Source organism: Brienomyrus brachyistius, chromosome 2 (genome assembly GCF_023856365.1).
Source record: "Brienomyrus brachyistius isolate T26 chromosome 2, BBRACH_0.4, whole genome shotgun sequence".
In the NCBI taxonomy this organism is placed as follows: domain Eukaryota; kingdom Metazoa; phylum Chordata; class Actinopteri; order Osteoglossiformes; family Mormyridae; genus Brienomyrus; species Brienomyrus brachyistius.
In genome coordinates this window covers 36114298-36134456 of record NC_064534.1, presented here as the reverse complement: position 1 = coordinate 36134456, position 20159 = coordinate 36114298, and the positions used below count along the sequence as shown (strand labels likewise).

The 20159-nt window shown below is 44.3% G+C and overlaps 12 non-coding genes across 12 annotated transcripts; all 12 read right to left on the bottom strand.

Annotated features, from left to right (window-relative positions):
* Nucleotides 1-191: 191 nt before the first annotated feature.
* On the bottom strand, nt 192-310 carry LOC125733134 (5S ribosomal RNA). The gene has a single exon (XR_007392490.1). It is a non-coding gene; the product is annotated as a 5S ribosomal RNA (ribosomal RNA).
* A 1076-nt stretch (nt 311-1386) lies between these two features.
* Nucleotides 1387-1505, bottom strand: LOC125734173 (5S ribosomal RNA). The gene has a single exon (XR_007393497.1). It is a non-coding gene; the product is annotated as a 5S ribosomal RNA (ribosomal RNA).
* Nucleotides 1506-2586: 1081 nt separating this feature from the next.
* LOC125730733 (5S ribosomal RNA) lies at nt 2587-2705 on the bottom strand. Its single transcript, XR_007391025.1, has one exon. It is a non-coding gene; the product is annotated as a 5S ribosomal RNA (ribosomal RNA).
* Nucleotides 2706-3784: 1079 nt separating this feature from the next.
* Nucleotides 3785-3903, bottom strand: LOC125735619 (5S ribosomal RNA). Its single transcript, XR_007394913.1, has one exon. It is a non-coding gene; the product is annotated as a 5S ribosomal RNA (ribosomal RNA).
* Nucleotides 3904-10901: 6998 nt separating this feature from the next.
* On the bottom strand, nt 10902-11020 carry LOC125736577 (5S ribosomal RNA). Its single transcript, XR_007395854.1, has one exon. It is a non-coding gene; the product is annotated as a 5S ribosomal RNA (ribosomal RNA).
* A 1080-nt stretch (nt 11021-12100) lies between these two features.
* LOC125735595 (5S ribosomal RNA) lies at nt 12101-12219 on the bottom strand. Its single transcript, XR_007394889.1, has one exon. It is a non-coding gene; the product is annotated as a 5S ribosomal RNA (ribosomal RNA).
* Nucleotides 12220-13299: 1080 nt separating this feature from the next.
* LOC125735594 (5S ribosomal RNA) lies at nt 13300-13418 on the bottom strand. The gene has a single exon (XR_007394888.1). It is a non-coding gene; the product is annotated as a 5S ribosomal RNA (ribosomal RNA).
* A 1080-nt stretch (nt 13419-14498) lies between these two features.
* LOC125736194 (5S ribosomal RNA) lies at nt 14499-14617 on the bottom strand. Its single transcript, XR_007395479.1, has one exon. It is a non-coding gene; the product is annotated as a 5S ribosomal RNA (ribosomal RNA).
* Nucleotides 14618-15695: 1078 nt separating this feature from the next.
* On the bottom strand, nt 15696-15814 carry LOC125735237 (5S ribosomal RNA). The gene has a single exon (XR_007394536.1). It is a non-coding gene; the product is annotated as a 5S ribosomal RNA (ribosomal RNA).
* Nucleotides 15815-16895: 1081 nt separating this feature from the next.
* LOC125736439 (5S ribosomal RNA) lies at nt 16896-17014 on the bottom strand. Its single transcript, XR_007395717.1, has one exon. It is a non-coding gene; the product is annotated as a 5S ribosomal RNA (ribosomal RNA).
* Nucleotides 17015-18093: 1079 nt separating this feature from the next.
* LOC125737189 (5S ribosomal RNA) lies at nt 18094-18212 on the bottom strand. Its single transcript, XR_007396455.1, has one exon. It is a non-coding gene; the product is annotated as a 5S ribosomal RNA (ribosomal RNA).
* A 1080-nt stretch (nt 18213-19292) lies between these two features.
* On the bottom strand, nt 19293-19411 carry LOC125735593 (5S ribosomal RNA). The gene has a single exon (XR_007394887.1). It is a non-coding gene; the product is annotated as a 5S ribosomal RNA (ribosomal RNA).
* Between the last annotated feature and the right edge of the window lie 748 nt (nt 19412-20159).

Below are 20159 nucleotides of genomic sequence, written 5' to 3'. Positions count from 1 at the left end.
ATAAAGGCACGAACAGCTTACAGCACCTAGAATGACCAGGAAGTATTTAGAGTAAAACGGTTTCTAAAAGCTGCCTTTATGAATGAGAGAAAAAAATATATATATATATAAAATAGTAAAATGGAAGGGGAGTGATAGATTTAAATTAATCGTGAAGTGGAGCGCCCCCTGTATAAAGTAAAAGTGAGAAAAGCTTACAGCACCTGGTATTCCCAGGTGGTCTCCCATCCAAGTACTAACCAGACCCTACCCTGCTTAGCTTCCGAGATCAGACGAGATCAGGCGTGTTCAGGGTGGTATGGCCGTAAGCGAGAGATGCTACCAAAAACAGCCCTTTTGCATTACACGCCTCTATACATGCCAGTTGGTCCCATTGGATACTACTAATGTTCTTTTTTTTTTTTATCTGACTCACACTGCAGCCCCACCATCCAATCGGCAGCGCCGGACCCACACCAAACATTCACCAAACTACTCAGCCGGCAGCCTACCACAATTATTCCATTCTTTCCGCATCCGCACACTTCCTTCTTTTTAACTCCTTTTCACTACCGCACAGGTTAATCGCCGCACGTCCCCCGCCGGCAAACATTACTCCTTTGCCTACTGCATGCAGGCTTCTCTTAACGACCCTCTGTTATCAACTCCGCTAACAGCCACAAAATCTCCGCCGCACGAAGCCCACTGGTAGCTGCTGAATCACATGCTTCCCCAAAACGTCGCGCTGTCAGAACACTGGGAGCTACACACACCAACAAGTCCATACTGCAGGCTGCAGCCAGAACAATTTTCTACATTCAAACATCGACGGCCTCTTCTCTCTAAAAATTCACCAGACCGCTTCTACCACCAGCAAAGAAGTTTCCATCCCTAATTCCTCTGTGATTCCCACTAACCTAAACATTAAGCTGGCATTGAAGGGTGTGAATTACCCCGGCCAATCTGTTCTTTTAAATACAGCTTTTAGCAAGTTTTGAAAGGAGAAGAGCAGAACTTGCTATGCCAATAATATCGAGTCTTCTGTGGCGAAGTGGTTTTTGCATAGAAAACAAAGCGGTGAGTTGAAGAGGAATAATATCAGTACTTTGTTTAAAACTGCGTTTAAAAAGCTGTCTCTTTATCATTAACAATAAGTTGTAAAACGTGAATGGGGAGTGACAGTCTTCAAGTTTGTGAGAAGATCGCGCCCTGGTGGAATAAAGGCACGAACAGCTTACAGCACCTAGAATTACCAGGAAGTATTTAGAGTAAAATGGTTTCTAAAAGCTGCCTTTATGAATGAGAGAAAAAAAATATATATATATAAAATAGTAAAATGGAAGGGGAGTGATAGATTTAAAATAATCGTGAAGTGGAGCGCCCCCTGTATAAAGTAAAAGTGAGAAAAGCTTACAGCACCTGGTATTCCCAGGTGGTCTCCCATCCAAGTACTAACCAGACCCTACCCTGCTTGGCTTCCGAGATCAGACGAGATCAGGCGTGTTCAGGGTGGTATGGCTGTAAGCGAGAGATGCTACCAAAAACAGCCCTTTTGCATTACACGCCTCTATACATGCCAGTTGGTCCCATTGGATACTACTAATGTTCTTTTTTTTTTTTTTATCTGACTCACACTGCAGCCCCACCATCCAATCGGCAGCACCGGACCCACACCAAACATTCACCAAACTACTCAGCCGGCAGCCTACCACAATTATTCCATTCTTTCCGCATCTGCACACTTCCTTCTTTTTAACTCCTTTTCACTACCGCACAGGTTAATCGCCGCACGTCCCCCGCCGGCAAACATTACTCCTTTGCCTACTGCATGCAGGCTTCTCTTAACGACCCTCTGTTATCAACTCCGCTAACAGCCACAAAATCTCCGCCGCACGAAGCCCACTGGTAGCTGCTGAATCACATGCTTCCCCAAAACGTCGCGCTGTCAGAACACTGGGAGCTACACACACCAACAAGTCCATACTGCAGGCTGCAGCCAGAACAATTTTCTACATTCAAACATCGACGGCCTCTTCTCTCTAAAAATTCACCAGACCGCTTCTACCACCAGCAAAGAAGTTTCCATCCCTAATTCCTCTGTGATTCCCACTAACCTAAACATTAAGCTGGCATTGAAGGGTGTGAATTACCCCGGCCAATCTGTTCTTTTAAATACAGCTTTTAGCAAGTTTTGAAAGGAGAAGAGCAGAACTTGCTATGCCAATAATATCGAGTCTTCTGTGGCGAAGTGGTTTTTGCATAGAAAACAAAGCGGTCAGTTGAAGAGGAATAATATCAGTACTTTGTTTAAAACTGTGTGTAAAAAGCTGTCTCTTTATCATTAACAATAAGTTGTAAAACGTGAATGGGGAGTGACAGTCTTCAAGTTTGTGAGAAGATCGCGCCCTGGTGGAATAAAGGCACGAACAGCTTACAGCACCTAGAATTACCAGGAAGTATTTAAAGTAAAACGGTGTGTAACAGCTGCCTTTATGAATGAGAGAAAAATATATATATATATATATAAAATAGTAAAATGGAAGGGGAGTGATAGATTTAAATTAATCGTGAAGTGGAGCGCCCCCTGTATAAAGTAAAAGTGAGAAAAGCTTACAGCACCTGGTATTCCCAGGAGGTCTCCCATCCAAGTACTAACCAGACCCTACCCTGCGTAGCTTACGAGATCAGATGAGATCAGGCGTGTTCAGGGTGGTATAGCCATAAGCGAGAGACGCTACCAAAAACAGCCCTTTTGCATTACACGCGTCTATACATGCCAGTTAGTCCCATTGGATCCTACTAATGTTCTTTTTTTTTTTTTTTATCTGACTCACACTGCAGCCCCACCATCCAATCGGCAGCGCCGGACCCACACCAAACATTCACCAAACTACTCAGCCGGCAGCCTACCACAATTATTCCATTCTTTCCGCATCCGCACACTTCCTTCTTTTTAACTCCTTTTCACTACCGCACAGGTTAATCGCCGCACGTCCCCCGCCGGCAAACATTACTCCTTTGCCTACTGCATGCAGGCTTCTCTTAACGACCCTCTGTTATCAACTCCGCTAACAGCCACAAAATCTCCGCCGCACGAAGCCCACTGGTAGCTGCTGAATCACATGCTTCCCCAAAACGTCGCGCTGTCAGAACACTGGGAGCTACACACACCAACAAGTCTATACTGCAGGCTGCAGCCAGAACAATTTTCTACATTCAAACATCGACGGCCTCTTCTCTCTAAAAATTCACCAGACCGCTTCTTCCACCAGCAAAGAAGTTTCCATCCCTAATTCCTCTGTGATTCCCACTAACCTAAACATTAAGCTGGCATTGAAGGGTGTGAATTACCCCGGCCAATCTGTTCTTTTAAATACAGCTTTTAGCAAGTTTTGAAAGGAGAAGAGCAGAACTTGCTATGCCAATAATATCGAGTCTTCTGTGGCGAAGTGGTTTTTGCATAGAAAACAAAGCGGTCAGTTGAAGAGGAATAATATCAGTACTTTGTTTAAAACTGTGTGTAAAAAGCTGTCTCTTTATCATTAACAATAAGTTGTAAAACGTGAATGGGGAGTGATAGTCTTCAAGTTTGTGAGAAGATCGCGCCCTGGTGGAATAAAGGCACGAACAGCTTACAGCACCTAGAATTACAAGGAAGTATTTAGAGTAAAACGGTTTCTAAAAGCTGCCTTTATGAATGAGAGAAAAAATATATATATATATAAAATAGTAAAATGGAAGGGGAGTGATAGATTTAAATTAATCGTGAAGTGGAGCGCCCCCTGTATAAAGTAAAAGTGAGAAAAGCTTACAGCACCTGGTATTCCCAGGTGGTCTCCCATCCAAGTACTAACCAGACCCTACCCTGCTTAGCTTCCGAGATCAGACGAGATCGGGCGTGTTCAGGGTGGTATGGCCGTAAGCGAGAGATGCTACCAAAAACAGCCCTTTTGCATTACACGCCTCTATACATGCCAGTTGGTCCCATTGGATCCTACTAATGTTCTTTTTTTTTTTTTTATCTGACTCACACTGCAGCCCCACCATCCAATCGGCAGCGCCGGACCCACACCAAACATTCACCAAACTACTCAGCCGGCAGCCTACCACAATTATTCCATTCTTTCCGCATCCGCACACTTCCTTCTTTTTAACTCCTTTTCACTACCGCACAGGTTAATCGCCGCACGTCCCCCGCCGGCAAACATTACTCCTTTGCCTACTGCATGCAGGCTTCTCTTAACGACCCTCTGTTATCAACTCCGCTAACAGCCACAAAATCTCCGCCGCACGAAGCCCACTGGTAGCTGCTGAATCACATGCTTCCCCAAAACGTCGCGCTGTCAGAACACTGGGAGCTACACACACCAACAAGTCTATACTGCAGGCTGCAGCCAGAACAATTTTCTACATTCAAACATCGACGGCCTCTTCTCTCTAAAAATTCACCAGACCGCTTCTTCCACCAGCAAAGAAGTTTCCATCCCTAATTCCTCTGTGATTCCCACTAACCTAAACATTAAGCTGGCATTGAAGGGTGTGAATTACCCCGGCCAATCTGTTCTTTTAAATACAGCTTTTAGCAAGTTTTGAAAGGAGAAGAGCAGAACTTGCTATGCCAATAATATCGAGTCTTCTGTGGCGAAGTGGTTTTTGCATAGAAAACAAAGCGGTCAGTTGAAGAGGAATAATATCAGTACTTTGTTTAAAACTGTGTGTAAAAAGCTGTCTCTTTATCATTAACAATAAGTTGTAAAACGTGAATGGGGAGTGACAGTCTTCAAGTTTGTGAGAAGATCGCGCCCTGGTGGAATAAAGGCACGAACAGCTTACAGCACCTAGAATTACCAGGAAGTATTTAGAGTAAAACGATTTCTAAAAGCTGCCTTTAGGAATGAGAGAAAAAAAAAAAATATATATATAAAATAGTAAAATGGAAAGGGAGTGATAGATTTAAATTAATCGTGAAGTGGAGCGCCCCCTGTATAAAGTAAAAGTGAGAAAGGCTTACAGCACCTGGTATTCCCAGGAGGTCTCCCATCCAAGTACAACAACAACAACAACAAATTTATTTTTATATAGCGCATTATCACAACATTACATTGTCTCAAAGCGCTTTACAGTATCCTCACCCAAAGCCCCCAGTGAGTAAGCCATAGGCGACAGTGGCAAGGAAAAACTCCCTAGAAGGAAGAAACCTTGAGAGGGACCAGACTCAAAGGGGAAGCCCATCCTCCAGGGGCCGGCAGGGATAGTCAAATAGAGAGAGCCGAAGCCGAGTCTTCTTCCAATTGCCAGGCAACCAGAGGTAAGGCAGCGGGTCATACACGGAAGAACAGAACGGCGAGCTGGATGCAGGGACGTCACTGGTGGTGGTCGGGTGTGCTGGATATCTTGATAGATTGAGGTCTCCAGGCATCACCCCCAGGAGGAGTAGGGGAAATAAAATGTACAATTAGGCATAGTAGAGGAGGCTATTGGCAGTGCTAAAAGCTAGGTGAGTACAATATGAAGTGCAATCTGCAAGCTCCGGCAGATATGGCTATGGCAGCATCAGTAGGAGGGAGAGGCAAGTGGGAATGCCGGCATGGGGAGTCCCTGAAATGTCAGCACTCCAGTTCCACAAGAGATTGCAAAGCTAGAGTGACAGCACTGACAATCCAGTTCATCCAAAGCCAATGGCACCGATCCCCACCCAGCTCTACACCTCACACTACAGGTCTGACTGGGAGTGAAGAGTTAGCTAGGGCTAGAACTAGTGTCCCTATACGCTAAACTAAACAGGTGTGTTTTTAGTCTGGACTTGAATATTGAGAGTGAACCTGAAACCCGCACATCCGGTGGAAGACCATTCCACAGCAGAGGAGCTTTGTAGGAGAAAGCTCTGCAGCCTGCCGTAGCTCTTTCTACCCTAGGCACTAACAGATATCCCATGGCTTGAGAGCGAAGCAAGCGTGGAGGGTTGTATGTGGTCAGCAGTTCACTAAGGTATTCTGGTGCAAGGCCATTTAGTGCTTTATAAGTTAATAGCAGTATTTTATAGTCAATTCGAGACTTAACTGGCAGCCAATGAAGAGAGGATAAGACCGGTGTAATATGATCAAATTTTTTAGTGTTTGTTAGAACTCTGGCTGCAGCATTCTGTACCATCTGAAGTTTATGCAAGGATCCAGACGGGCAACCCGATAGGAGGGCATTACAGTAATCCAGTCTGGAACTTACGAAGGCATGTATTAGTTTTTCTGCATCATTAAGTGAGAGCATCTTACGAAGCTTGGCTATGTTCCGTAGATGATAAAATGCAGTTCTAGTAATACTTCTTATGTGAGCATCAAAGCATAGATCTGAATCGACAAGAACGCCAAGATTTCTAACTACCATGTTAGGTTGTGTAGGAAGGTTACCAACGTTGAGGTGGTGGAACTTATTTCTAGCAGCCTTGGGACCAATTACCAGAACTTCTGTTTTTTCTGTGTTTAACATAAGGAAATTTTTTGCCATCCAGCACTGGATATCTAATAGACAGTCTTCTAACCGAGATAGCAGTGATATATCATCAGGGTTAACAGATATGTACAACTGTGTATCATCTGCATAACAATGAAACCCAATACCATGATTTCTAATAATGTTACCAAGAGGTAGCATGTATAGGGTAAACAGTAGCGGGCCCAGGACTGATCCCTGTGGGACACCATATTCAACTTTAGTGGCCTTGGATGATTCATTGTTCACATGGGCATACTGATAGCGATCAGACAAATATGAGCGGAACCAAGAGAGCGCTGTCCCTGTAATGCCAACTACACCTTCTAACCGGTCCAAGAGGATATTATGGTCCACAGTATCGAACGCTGCAGTTAAATCTAGCAATACCAACAGAGATACACAGCCACGGTCAGAAGCCACAAGTAGATCATTCATTACTTTGACTAGAGCAGTTTCTGTGCTATGGTTTGGTCTAAAGCCAGACTGATATAATTCATTGGCATTAGTTTTTTGTAGGAAAGAGGACAACTGACGAACTACAACCTTTTCCATGATCTTTGAAATGAAAGGAAGATTTGAGATAGGTCTATAGTTTCCTAAAACACTGGGTTCAAGATTTGGTTTCTTTAGGACGGGTCTGATAACAGCCATTTTAAAAGGTTTTGGAACATATCCAAGCCTAAGAGAAGAGTTTAACACATTTAACACGGTAGTGCCAATCTGTGGTGCAATTTCCTTGAAGAATTTTGTAGGAATTGGGTCTACAAGGCTAGTAGAGGATTTACAGGAGAAAATTAAGCTCAAAAGTTCTGAGTGTGTAATAGGAATGAATGATTCAAAGGTCTCATTATTGGTAGGCATAAGACTAGCAGGAGGCAGGCAGCCGTAAGTAGGTAAAGGTGTGCACTGTATAGTCTGTCTAATTGTAGTTATCTTACCATTAAAAAATGTAAGAAAGTCATCACTCTTAAGAGCTTGTGGGATTTGCAAGTTTAATGAGGAATTCTGTGTTATCCTAGCCACGGATTCAAATAGGAATTTAGGATTGGTTTTGTTCATGTCTATTAATCTGGAGAGATACACAGACCGAGCAGTTACTAGTGCTTGTCTGTATTTAGAGAGGCTCTCTTTCCAGGCAGATTTGAAAACTTCCAGTTTAGTTGAGCGCCATTTTCGCTCTAGCTTGCGTGATGCCTGTTTGAGTTCACGTGTATTATCAGAGTACCAGGGGGCAGGTTTGTTATTGCTATGCTTTATACTCCTAAGTGGAGCCACAAGATCTAGAGTGCTGCGAAGGGATTTTTCCATGTTTGAAGTTGCCTGTTCAAGTTCATTTACACACGATGCTTCAGATGTAAGGCTAAAGGGCTGTGGAAGTTGTTTCATAAATGTTGTTGTAGTTAGTGCCTTAATAGAACGTCTGATTCTATACTTTGGAGTGGTGGTCAACAGGAGGCTATACTGGATTTCAAATGTTAACAAGTAATGATCTGAGAGCAGAGGACTCTGTGGCATAATAGACACATGTTCTACCAGGATGCCATGACTAATGATCAAATCAAGGGTATGGTTACAGACATGAGTAGGCCCGACTACATTCTGACATACACCTACAGAGTCAAGAATAGCTGCAAACGCTGTTTTTAAAGGATCATTATCCTTCTCCATATGAATGTTAAAATCACCCACAATAACGGCTTTGTCAGTACTGACCACCAGGTTTGTTAAAAAATCAGCAAATTCCTTAAGAAAATCACTGTACGGCCCAGGCGGTCTATACACAATAACCATGGTGATTTGGGGTGATGAACTAGAAAGAGATGAGCCAGCAAGGCTAAGAACAAGAGTTTCAAATGTGCTGAAACTCACACCACATTTCTCAGACACTCCTAAGTTGGACTGAAAAATTGCAGCAACACCACCACCTTTGCGATTTGGTCGCGGGTTATGCTTATAACTGTATTCCGCTGGAGTAGATTCATTTAGTGCCATGAATTCATCTGGTTTAAGCCAGGTCTCAGTAAGGCACAGGGCACCAAGACTAAAATCAGTAATTATTTCATTTATTAATAGTGCTTTAGGGGCCAGTGATCTTATATTCAGAAGTCCAAGTTTAAGTTTAAATATTGCATCACAACTGTTTTCTAGTAACGGATTCATTGTGATTTTAATTAAGTTATTATGGCACACTCCACGGTGGAATAGTCCTCCATGATTAGAGACGCGGGGAGCAGACACAGTCTCAATGAAATGAACCCTAGGCGACGACTCTAAGCGACTAGCAGGCGGTCGGTTATGCCGGTTTGCCTGCCGCCTGGACTTGGCTCTAGTTAGTCAGCGATTTGCCTGTAGACTACGAGCTATGCTTTTAGACAGGAGGTCGGCACCAGCCCGCGAGGGGTGAATACCGTCCCTCTTCAAAAGCCCAGGCCTACCCCAGAACATCCTCCAGTTGTCTATATAACCTACACCATTTATCGGGCACCATTCCGACAGCCAGCGATGTAGCGACGATAATCTGCTGTACATTTCATCGCCACGTCTAGCAGGGATGGGGCCAGAGCACGTTACTGACACACACATCTTCTTCGCAATGTTGCACACCTCTTTAAAATTTGCCTTTGTGATCTCCGATTGCCTCAATCGGACATCATTAGTGCCGACGTGGATAACTATCTGAGAGTATTTACGTTTACTTTTAGCCAGCACTTTTAAATTTGCCGAGATGTCGGTCGCTCTGGCACCCGGGAGACAATTTACAATGGTCGCTGGAGTCGCTACTCTCACGTTTCTTAGAATAGAATCACCAATTATTAGAGCACTTTCAACAGGCGTCTCAGTGGGAGTTTCACTGAGTGGGGAGAACCTGTTGGAAACGCGGATAGGCGAATGGTGCCGGTGTAAGTTTGGTTTGGATTTGCGACTATGCCGCCGGGTCGTCACCCACTCGCCTTGCTGCGAAGGCTCTGCTGCCGGAGCAGGGGGAGACTTACTGGCTATCGCGGACATATCCGGAGCCGCTAACACTGAGTCAATAAAACTCTCATTCTCCTGAATGTTATGTAACGTCCGGATACGTCCCTCTAACACTACAATCTTCTCCGTCAGTCTAGCGACTAACTGACACTTCTCACATGTATAAATACCGCTAATGACTGGAGAAGAATAGCTAAACATATTACACTCAGAACACGGAACAGTAGACATGGCGTTGTACTTACGTAAACTGAGGCTGTAAGGCTGGAAGCACCTTCTTAATTGAACGAAGATCGTGGGTCTAACCAGACCCTACCCTGCTTGGCTTCCGAGATCAGACGAGATGGGGCGTGTTCAGGGTGGTATGGCCATAAGCGAGGGATCCTACCAAAAACAGCCCTTTTGCATTACACGCGTCTATACATGCCAGTTAGTCCCATTGGATCCTACTCCTGGTTTTTTTTTTTTTTTTTATCTGACTCACACTGCAGCCCCACCATCCAATCGGCAGCGCCGGACCCACACCAAACATTCACCAAACTACTCAGCCGGCAGCCTACCACAATTATTCCATTCTTTCCGCATCCGCACACTTCCTTCTTTTTAACTCCTTTTCACTACCGCACAGGGTAATCGCCGCACGTCCCCCGCCGGCAAACATTACTCCTTTGCCTACTGCATGTAGGCTTCTCTTAACGACCCTCTGTTATCAACTCCGCTAACAGCCACAAAATCTCCGCCGCACGAAGCCCACTGGTAGCTGCTGAATCACATGCTTCCCCAAAACGTCGCGCTGTCAGAACACTGGGAGCTACACACACCAACAAGTCCATACTGCAGGCTGCAGCCAGAACAATTTTCTACATTCAAACATCGACGGCCTCTTCTCTCTAAAAATTCACCAGACCGCTTCTACCACCAGCAAAGAAGTTTCCATCCCTAATTCCTCTGTGATTCCCACTAACCTAAACATTAAGCTGGCATTGAAGGGTGTGAATTACCCCGGCCAATCTGTTCTTTTAAATACAGCTTTTAGCAAGTTTTGAAAGGAGAAGAGCAGAACTTGCTATGCCAATAATATCGAGTCTTCTGTGGCGAAGTGGTTTTTGCATAGAAAACAAAGCGGTCAGTTGAAGAGGAATAATGTCAGTACTTTGTTTAAAACTGTGTGTAAAAAGCTGTCTCTTTATCATTAACAATAAGTTGTAAAACGTGAATGGGGAGTGACAGTCTTCAAGTTTGTGAGAAGATCGCGCCCTGGTGGAATAAAGGCACGAACAGCTTACAGCACCTAGAATTACTAGGAAGTATTTAGAGTAAAACGATTTCTAAAAGCTGCCTTTAGGAATGAGAGAAAAAAAATATATATATATATAAAATAGTAAAATGGAAGGGGAGTGATAGATTTAAATTAATCGTGAAGTGGAGCGCCCCCTGTATAAATTAAAAGTGAGAAAAGCTTACAGCACCTGGTATTCCCAGGTGGTCTCCCATCCAAGTACTAACCAGAACCTACCCTACTTAGCTTCTGAGATCAGACGAGATCGGGCGTGTTCAGGGTGGTATGGCCGTAAGCGGAAGATGCTACCAAAAACAGCCCTTTTGCATTACAAGCGTCTATACATGCCAGTTAGTCCCATTGGATCCTACTCCTGGTTTTTTTTTTTTTTTTATCTGACTCACACTGCAGCCCCACCATCCAATCGGCAGCGCCGGACCCACACCAAACATTCACCAAACTACTCAGCCGGCAGCCTACCACAATTATTCCATTCTTTCCGCATCCGCACACTTCCTTCTTTTTAACTCCTTTTCACTACCGCACAGGGTAATCGCCGCACGTCCCCCGCCGGCAAACATTACTCCTTTGCCTACTGCATGCAGGCTTCTCTTAACGACCCTCTGTTATCAACTCCGCTAACAGCCACAAAATCTCCGCCGCACGAAGCCCACTGGTAGCTGCTGAATCACATGCTTCCCCAAAACGTCGCGCTGTCAGAACACTGGGAGCTACACACACCAACAAGTCCATACTGCAGGCTGCAGCCAGAACAATTTTCTACATTCAAACATCGACGGCCTCTTCTCTCTAAAAATTCACCAGACCGCTTCTACCACCAGCAAAGAAGTTTCCATCCCTAATTCCTCTGTGATTCCCACTAACCTAAACATTAAGCTGGCATTGAAGGGTGTGAATTACCCCGGCCAATCTGTTCTTTTAAATACAGCTTTTAGCAAGTTTTGAAAGGAGAAGAGCAGAACTTGCTATGCCAATAATATCGAGTCTTCTGTGGCGAAGTGGTTTTTGCATAGAAAACAAAGCGGTCAGTTGAAGAGGAATAATGTCAGTACTTTGTTTAAAACTGTGTGTAAAAAGCTGTCTCTTTATCATTAACAATAAGTTGTAAAACGTGAATGGGGAGTGACAGTCTTCAAGTTTGTGAGAAGATCGCGCCCTGGTGGAATAAAGGCACGAACAGCTTACAGCACCTAGAATTACTAGGAAGTATTTAGAGTAAAACGATTTCTAAAAGCTGCCTTTAGGAATGAGAGAAAAAAAATATATATATATATAAAATAGTAAAATGGAAGGGGAGTGATAGATTTAAATTAATCGTGAAGTGGAGCGCCCCCTGTATAAATTAAAAGTGAGAAAAGCTTACAGCACCTGGTATTCCCAGGTGGTCTCCCATCCAAGTACTAACCAGAACCTACCCTGCTTAGCTTCTGAGATCAGACGAGATCGGGCGTGTTCAGGGTGGTATGGCCGTAAGCGGAAGATGCTACCAAAAACAGCCCTTTTGCATTACAAGCGTCTATACATGCCAGTTAGTCCCATTGGATCCTACTCCTGGTTTTTTTTTTTTTTTTATCTGACTCACACTGCAGCCCCACCATCCAATCGGCAGCGCCGGACCCACACCAAACATTCACCAAACTACTCAGCCGGCAGCCTACCACAATTATTCCATTCTTTCCGCATCCGCACACTTCCTTCTTTTTAACTCCTTTTCACTACCGCACAGGGTAATCGCCGCACGTCCCCCGCCGGCAAACATTACTCCTTTGCCTACTGCATGCAGGCTTCTCTTAACGACCCTCTGTTATCAACTCCGCTAACAGCCACAAAATCTCCGCCGCACGAAGCCCACTGGTAGCTGCTGAATCACATGCTTCCCCAAAACGTCGCGCTGTCAGAACACTGGGAGCTACACACACCAACAAGTCCATACTGCAGGCTGCAGCCAGAACAATTTTCTACATTCAAACATCGACGGCCTCTTCTCTCTAAAAATTCACCAGACCGCTTCTACCACCAGCAAAGAAGTTTCCATCCCTAATTCCTCTGTGATTCCCACTAACCTAAACATTAAGCTGGCATTGAAGGGTGTGAATTACCCCGGCCAATCTGTTCTTTTAAATACAGCTTTTAGCAAGTTTTGAAAGGAGAAGAGCAGAACTTGCTATGCCAATAATATCGAGTCTTCTGTGGCGAAGTGGTTTTTGCATAGAAAACAAAGCGGTCAGTTGAAGAGGAATAATGTCAGTACTTTGTTTAAAACTGTGTGTAAAAAGCTGTCTCTTTATCATTAACAATAAGTTGTAAAACGTGAATGGGGAGTGACAGTCTTCAAGTTTGTGAGAAGATCGCGCCCTGGTGGAATAAAGGCACGAACAGCTTACAGCACCTAGAATTACTAGGAAGTATTTAGAGTAAAACGATTTCTAAAAGCTGCCTTTAGGAATGAGAGAAAAAAAATATATATATATATAAAATAGTAAAATGGAAGGGGAGTGATAGATTTAAATTAATCGTGAAGTGGAGCGCCCCCTGTATAAATTAAAAGTGAGAAAAGCTTACAGCACCTGGTATTCCCAGGTGGTCTCCCATCCAAGTACTAACCAGAACCTACCCTGCTTAGCTTCTGAGATCAGACGAGATCGGGCGTGTTCAGGGTGGTATGGCCGTAAGCGGAAGATGCTACCAAAAACAGCCCTTTTGCATTACAAGCGTCTATACATGCCAGTTAGTCCCATTGGATCCTACTCCTGGTTTTTTTTTTTTTTTTATCTGACTCACACTGCAGCCCCACCATCCAATCGGCAGCGCCGGACCCACACCAAACATTCACCAAACTACTCAGCCGGCAGCCTACCACAATTATTCCATTCTTTCCGCATCCGCACACTTCCTTCTTTTTAACTCCTTTTCACTACCGCACAGGGTAATCGCCGCACGTCCCCCGCCGGCAAACATTACTCCTTTGCCTACTGCATGCAGGCTTCTCTTAACGACCCTCTGTTATCAACTCCGCTAACAGCCACAAAATCTCCGCCGCACGAAGCCCACTGGTAGCTGCTGAATCACATGCTTCCCCAAAACGTCGCGCTGTCAGAACACTGGGAGCTACACACACCAACAAGTCCATACTGCAGGCTGCAGCCAGAACAATTTTCTACATTCAAACATCGACGGCCTCTTCTCTCTAAAAATTCACCAGACCGCTTCTACCACCAGCAAAGAAGTTTCCATCCCTAATTCCTCTGTGATTCCCACTAACCTAAACATTAAGCTGGCATTGAAGGGTGTGAATTACCCCGGCCAATCTGTTCTTTTAAATACAGCTTTTAGCAAGTTTTGAAAGGAGAAGAGCAGAACTTGCTATGCCAATAATATCGAGTCTTCTGTGGCGAAGTGGTTTTTGCATAGAAAACAAAGCGGTCAGTTGAAGAGGAATAATGTCAGTACTTTGTTTAAAACTGTGTGTAAAAAGCTGTCTCTTTATCATTAACAATAAGTTGTAAAACGTGAATGGGGAGTGACAGTCTTCAAGTTTGTGAGAAGATCGCGCCCTGGTGGAATAAAGGCACGAACAGCTTACAGCACCTAGAATTACTAGGAAGTATTTAGAGTAAAACGATTTCTAAAAGCTGCCTTTAGGAATGAGAGAAAAAAAAAATATATATATATAAAATAGTAAAATGGAAGGGGAGTGATAGATTTAAATTAATCGTGAAGTGGAGCGCCCCCTGTATAAAGTAAAAGTGAGAAAGGCTTACAGCACCTGGTATTCCCAGGTGGTCTCCCATCCAAGTACTAACCAGAACCTACCCTGCTTAGCTTCTGAGATCAGACGAGATCGGGCATGTTCAGGGTGGTATGGCCGTAAGCGGAAGATGCTACCAAAAACAGCCCTTTTGCATTACAAGCGTCTATACATGCCAGTTAGTCCCATTGGATCCTACTCCTGGTTTTTTTTTTTTTTTTATCTGACTCACACTGCAGCACCACCATCCAATCGGCAGCGCCGGACCCACACCAAACATTCACCAAACTACTCAGCCGGCAGCCTACCACAATTATTCCATTCTTTCCGCATCCGCACACTTCCTTCTTTTTAACTCCTTTTCACTACCGCACAGGTTAATCGCCGCACGTCCCCCGCCGGCAAACATTACTCCTTTGCCTACTGCATGCAGGCTTCTCTTAACGACCCTCTGTTATCAACTCCGCTAACAGCCACAAAATCTCCGCCGCACGAAGCCCACTGGTAGCTGCTGAATCACATGCTTCCCCAAAACGTCGCGCTGTCAGAACACTGGGAGCTACACACACCAACAAGTCCATACTGCAGGCTGCAGCCAGAACAATTTTCTACATTCAAACATCGACGGCCTCTTCTCTCTAAAAATTCACCAGACTGCTTCTACCACCAGCAAAGAAGTTTCCATCCCTAATTCCTCTGTGATTCCCACTAACCTAAACATTAAGCTGGCATTGAAGGGTGTGAATTACCCCGGCCAATCTGTTCTTTTAAATACAGCTTTTAGCAAGTTTTGAAAGGAGAAGAGCAGAACTTGCTATGCCAATAATATTGAGTCTTCTGTGGCGAAGTGGTTTTTGCATAGAAAACAAAGCGGTCAGTTGAAGAGGAAAAATATCAGTACTTTGTTTAAAACTGTGTGTAAAAAGCTGTCTCTTTATCATTAACAATAAGTTGTAAAACGTGAATGGGGAGTGACAGTCTTCAAGTTTGTGAGAAGATCGCGCCCTGGTGGAATAAAGGCACGAACAGCTTACAGCACCTAGAATTACTAGGAAGTATTTAGAGTAAAACGATTTCTAAAAGCTGCCTTTAGGAATGAAAGAAAAAATATATATATATATAAAATAGTAAAACGGAAGGGGAGTGATAGATTTAAATTAATCGTGAAGTGGAGCGCCCCCTGTATAAAGTAAAAGTGAGAAAAGCTTACAGCACCTGGTATTCCCAGGAGGTCTCCCATCCAAGTACTAACCAGACCCTACCCTGCTTGGCTTTCGAGATCGGATGAGATCGGGCGTGTTCAGGGTGGTATGGCCATAAGTGAGAGACGCTACCAAAAACAGCCCTTTTGCATTACACGCGTCTATACATGCCAGTTAGTCCCATTGGATCCTACTCCTGTTTTTTTTTTTTTTTTTTATCTGACTCACACTGCAGCCCCACCATCCAATCGGCAGCGCCGGACCCACACCAAACATTCACCAAACTACTCAGCCGGCAGCCTACCACAATTATTCCATTCTTTCCGCATCCGCACACTTCCTTCTTTTTAACTCCTTTTCACTACCGCACAGGGTAATCGCCGCACGTCCCCCGCCGGCAAACATTACTCCTTTGCCTACTGCATGTAGGCTTCTCTTAACGACCCTCTGTTATCAACTCCGCTAACAGCCACAAAATCTCCGCCGCACGAAGCCCACTGGTAGCTGCTGAATCACATGCTTCCCCAAAACGTCGCGCTGTCAGAACACTGGGAGCTACACACACCAACAAGTCCATACTGCAGGCTGCAGCCAGAACAATTTTCTACATTCAAACATCGACGGCCTCTTCTCTCTAAAAATTCACCAGACCGCTTCTACCACCAGCAAAGAAGTTTCCATCCCTAATTCCTCTGTGATTCCCACTAACCTAAACATTAAGCTGGCATTGAAGGGTGTGAATTACCCCGGCCAATCTGTTCTTTTAAATACAGCTTTTAGCAAGTTTTGAAAGGAGAAGAGCAGAACTTGCTATGCCAATAATATCGAGTCTTCTGTGGCGAAGTGGTTTTTGCATAGAAAACAAAGCGGTCAGTTGAAGAGGAATAATGTCAGTACTTTGTTTAAAACTGTGTGTAAAAAGCTGTCTCTTTATCATTAACAATAAGTTGTAAAACGTGAATGGGGAGTGACAGTCTTCAAGTTTGTGAGAAGATCGCGCCCTGGTGGAATAAAGGCACGAACAGCTTACAGCACCTAGAATTACTAGGAAGTATTTAGAGTAAAACGATTTCTAAAAGCTGCCTTTAGGAATGAGAGAAAAAAAATATATATATATATAAAATAGTAAAATGGAAGGGGAGTGATAGATTTAAATTAATCGTGAAGTGGAGCGCCCCCTGTATAAATTAAAAGTGAGAAAAGCTTACAGCACCTGGTATTCCCAGGTGGTCTCCCATCCAAGTACTAACCAAAACCTACCCTGCTTAGCTTCTGAGATCAGACGAGATCGGGCGTGTTCAGGGTGGTATGGCCGTAAGCGGAAGATGCTACCAAAAACAGCCCTTTTGCATTACACGCGTCTATACATGCCAGTTAGTCCCATTGGATCCTACTCCTGGTTTTTTTTTTTTTTTATCTGACTCACACTGCAGCACCACCATCCAATCGGCAGCGCCGGACCCACACCAAACATTCACCAAACTACTCAGCCGGCAGCCTACCACAATTATTCCATTCTTTCCGCATCCGCACACTTCCTTCTTTTTAACTCCTTTTCACTACCGCACAGGTTAATCGCCGCACGTCCCCCGCCGGCAAACATTACTCCTTTGCCTACTGCATGCAGGCTTCTCTTAACGACCCTCTGTTATCAACTCCGCTAACAGCCACAAAATCTCCGCCGCACGAAGCCCACTGGTAGCTGCTGAATCACATGCTTCCCCAAAACGTCGCGCTGTCAGAACACTGGGAGCTACACACACCAACAAGTCCATACTGCAGGCTGCAGCCAGAACAATTTTCTACATTCAAACATCGACGGCCTCTTCTCTCTAAAAATTCACCAGACTGCTTCTACCACCAGCAAAGAAGTTTCCATCCCTAATTCCTCTGTGATTCCCACTAACCTAAACATTAAGCTGGCATTGAAGGGTGTGAATTACCCCGGCCAATCTGTTCTTTTAAATACAGCTTTTAGCAAGTTTTGAAAGGAGAAGAGCAGAACTTGCTATGCCAATAATATTGAGTCTTCTGTGGCGAAGTGGTTTTTGCATAGAAAACAAAGCGGTCAGTTGAAGAGGAAAAATATCAGTACTTTGTTTAAAACTGTGTGTAAAAAGCTGTCTCTTTATCATTAACAATAAGTTGTAAAACGTGAATGGGGAGTGACAGTCTTCAAGTTTGTGAGAAGATCGCGCCCTGGTGGAATAAAGGCACGAACAGCTTACAGCACCTAGAATTACTAGGAAGTATTTAGAGTAAAACGATTTCTAAAAGCTGCCTTTAGGAATGAGAGAAAAAAAATATATATATATATAAAATAGTAAAATGGAAGGGGAGTGATAGATTTAAATTAATCGTGAAGTGGAGCGCCCCCTGTATAAATTAAAAGTGAGAAAAGCTTACAGCACCTGGTATTCCCAAGTGGTCTCCCATCCAAGTACTAACCAGAACCTACCCTGCTTAGCTTCTGAGATCAGACGAGATCGGGCGTGTTCAGGGTGGTATGGCCGTAACCGGAAGATGCTACCAAAAACAGCCCTTTTGCATTACACGCGTCTATACATGCCAGTTAGTCCCATTGGATCCTACTCCTGGTTTTTTTTTTTTTTTTATCTGACTCACACTGCAGCACCACCATCCAATCGGCAGCGCCGGACCCACACCAAACATTCACCAAACTACTCAGCCGGCAGCCTACCACAATTATTCCATTCTTTCCGCATCCGCACACTTCCTTCTTTTTAACTCCTTTTCACTACCGCACAGGTTAATCGCCGCACGTCCCCCGCCGGCAAACATTACTCCTTTGCCTACTGCATGCAGGCTTCTCTTAACGACCCTCTGTTATCAACTCCGCTAACAGCCACAAAATCTCCGCCGCACGAAGCCCACTGGTAGCTGCTGAATCACATGCTTCCCCAAAACGTCGCGCTGTCAGAACACTGGGAGCTACACACACCAACAAGTCCATACTGCAGGCTGCAGCCAGAACAATTTTCTACATTCAAACATCGACGGCCTCTTCTCTCTAAAAATTCACCAGACTGCTTCTACCACCAGCAAAGAAGTTTCCATCCCTAATTCCTCTGTGATTCCCACTAACCTAAACATTAGGCTGGCATTGAAGGGTGTGAATTACCCCGGCCAATCTGTTCTTTTAAATACAGCTTTTAGCAAGTTTTGAAAGGAGAAGAGCAGAACTTGCTATGCCAATAATATTGAGTCTTCTGTGGCGAAGTGGTTTTTGCATAGAAAACAAAGCGGTCAGTTGAAGAGGAAAAATATCAGTACTTTGTTTAAAACTGTGTGTAAAAAGCTGTCTCTTTATCATTAACAATAAGTTGTAAAACGTGAATGGGGAGTGACAGTCTTCAAGTTTGTGAGAAGATCGCGCCCTGGTGGAATAAAGGCACGAACAGCTTACAGCACCTAGAATTACTAGGAAGTATTTAGAGTAAAACGATTTCTAAAAGCTGCCTTTAGGAATGAGAGAAAAAAAAAATATATATATATAAAATAGTAAAATGGAAGGGGAGTGATAGATTTAAATTAATCGTGAAGTGGAGCGCACCCTGTATAAATTAAAAGTGAGAAAAGCTTACAGCACCTGGTATTCCCAGGTGGTCTCCCATCCAAGTACTAACCAGAACCTACCCTGCTTAGCTTCTGAGATCAGACGAGATCGGGCGTGTTCAGGGTGGTATGGCCGTAAGCGGAAGATGCTACCAAAAACAGCCCTTTTGCATTACACGCGTCTATACATGCCAGTTAGTCCCATTGGATACTACTAATGTTCTTTTTTTTTTTTTATCTGACTCACACTGCAGCACCACCATCCAATCGGCAGCGCCGGACCCACACCAAACATTCACCAAACTACTCAGCCGGCAGCCTACCACAATTATTCCATTCTTTCCGCATCCGCACACTTCCTTCTTTTTAACTCCTTTTCACTACCGCACAGGTTAATCGCCGCACGTCCCCCGCCGGCAAACATTACTCCTTTGCCTACTGCATGCAGGCTTCTCTTAACGACCCTCTGTTATCAACTCCGCTAACAGCCACAAAATCTCCGCCGCACGAAGCCCACTGGTAGCTGCTGAATCACATGCTTCCCCAAAACGTCGCGCTGTCAGAACACTGGGAGCTACACACACCAACAAGTCCATACTGCAGGCTGCAGCCAGAACAATTTTCTACATTCAAACATCGACGGCCTCTTCTCTCTAAAAATTCACCAGACTGCTTCTACCACCAGCAAAGAAGTTTACATCCCTAATTCCTCTGTGATTCCCACTAACCTAAACATTAAGCTGGCATTGAAGGGTGTGAATTACCCCGGCCAATCTGTTCTTTTAAATACAGCTTTTAGCAAGTTTTGAAAGGAGAAGAGCAGAACGTGCTATGCCAATAATATTGAGTCTTCTGTGGCGAAGTGGTTTTTGCATAGAAAACAAAGCGG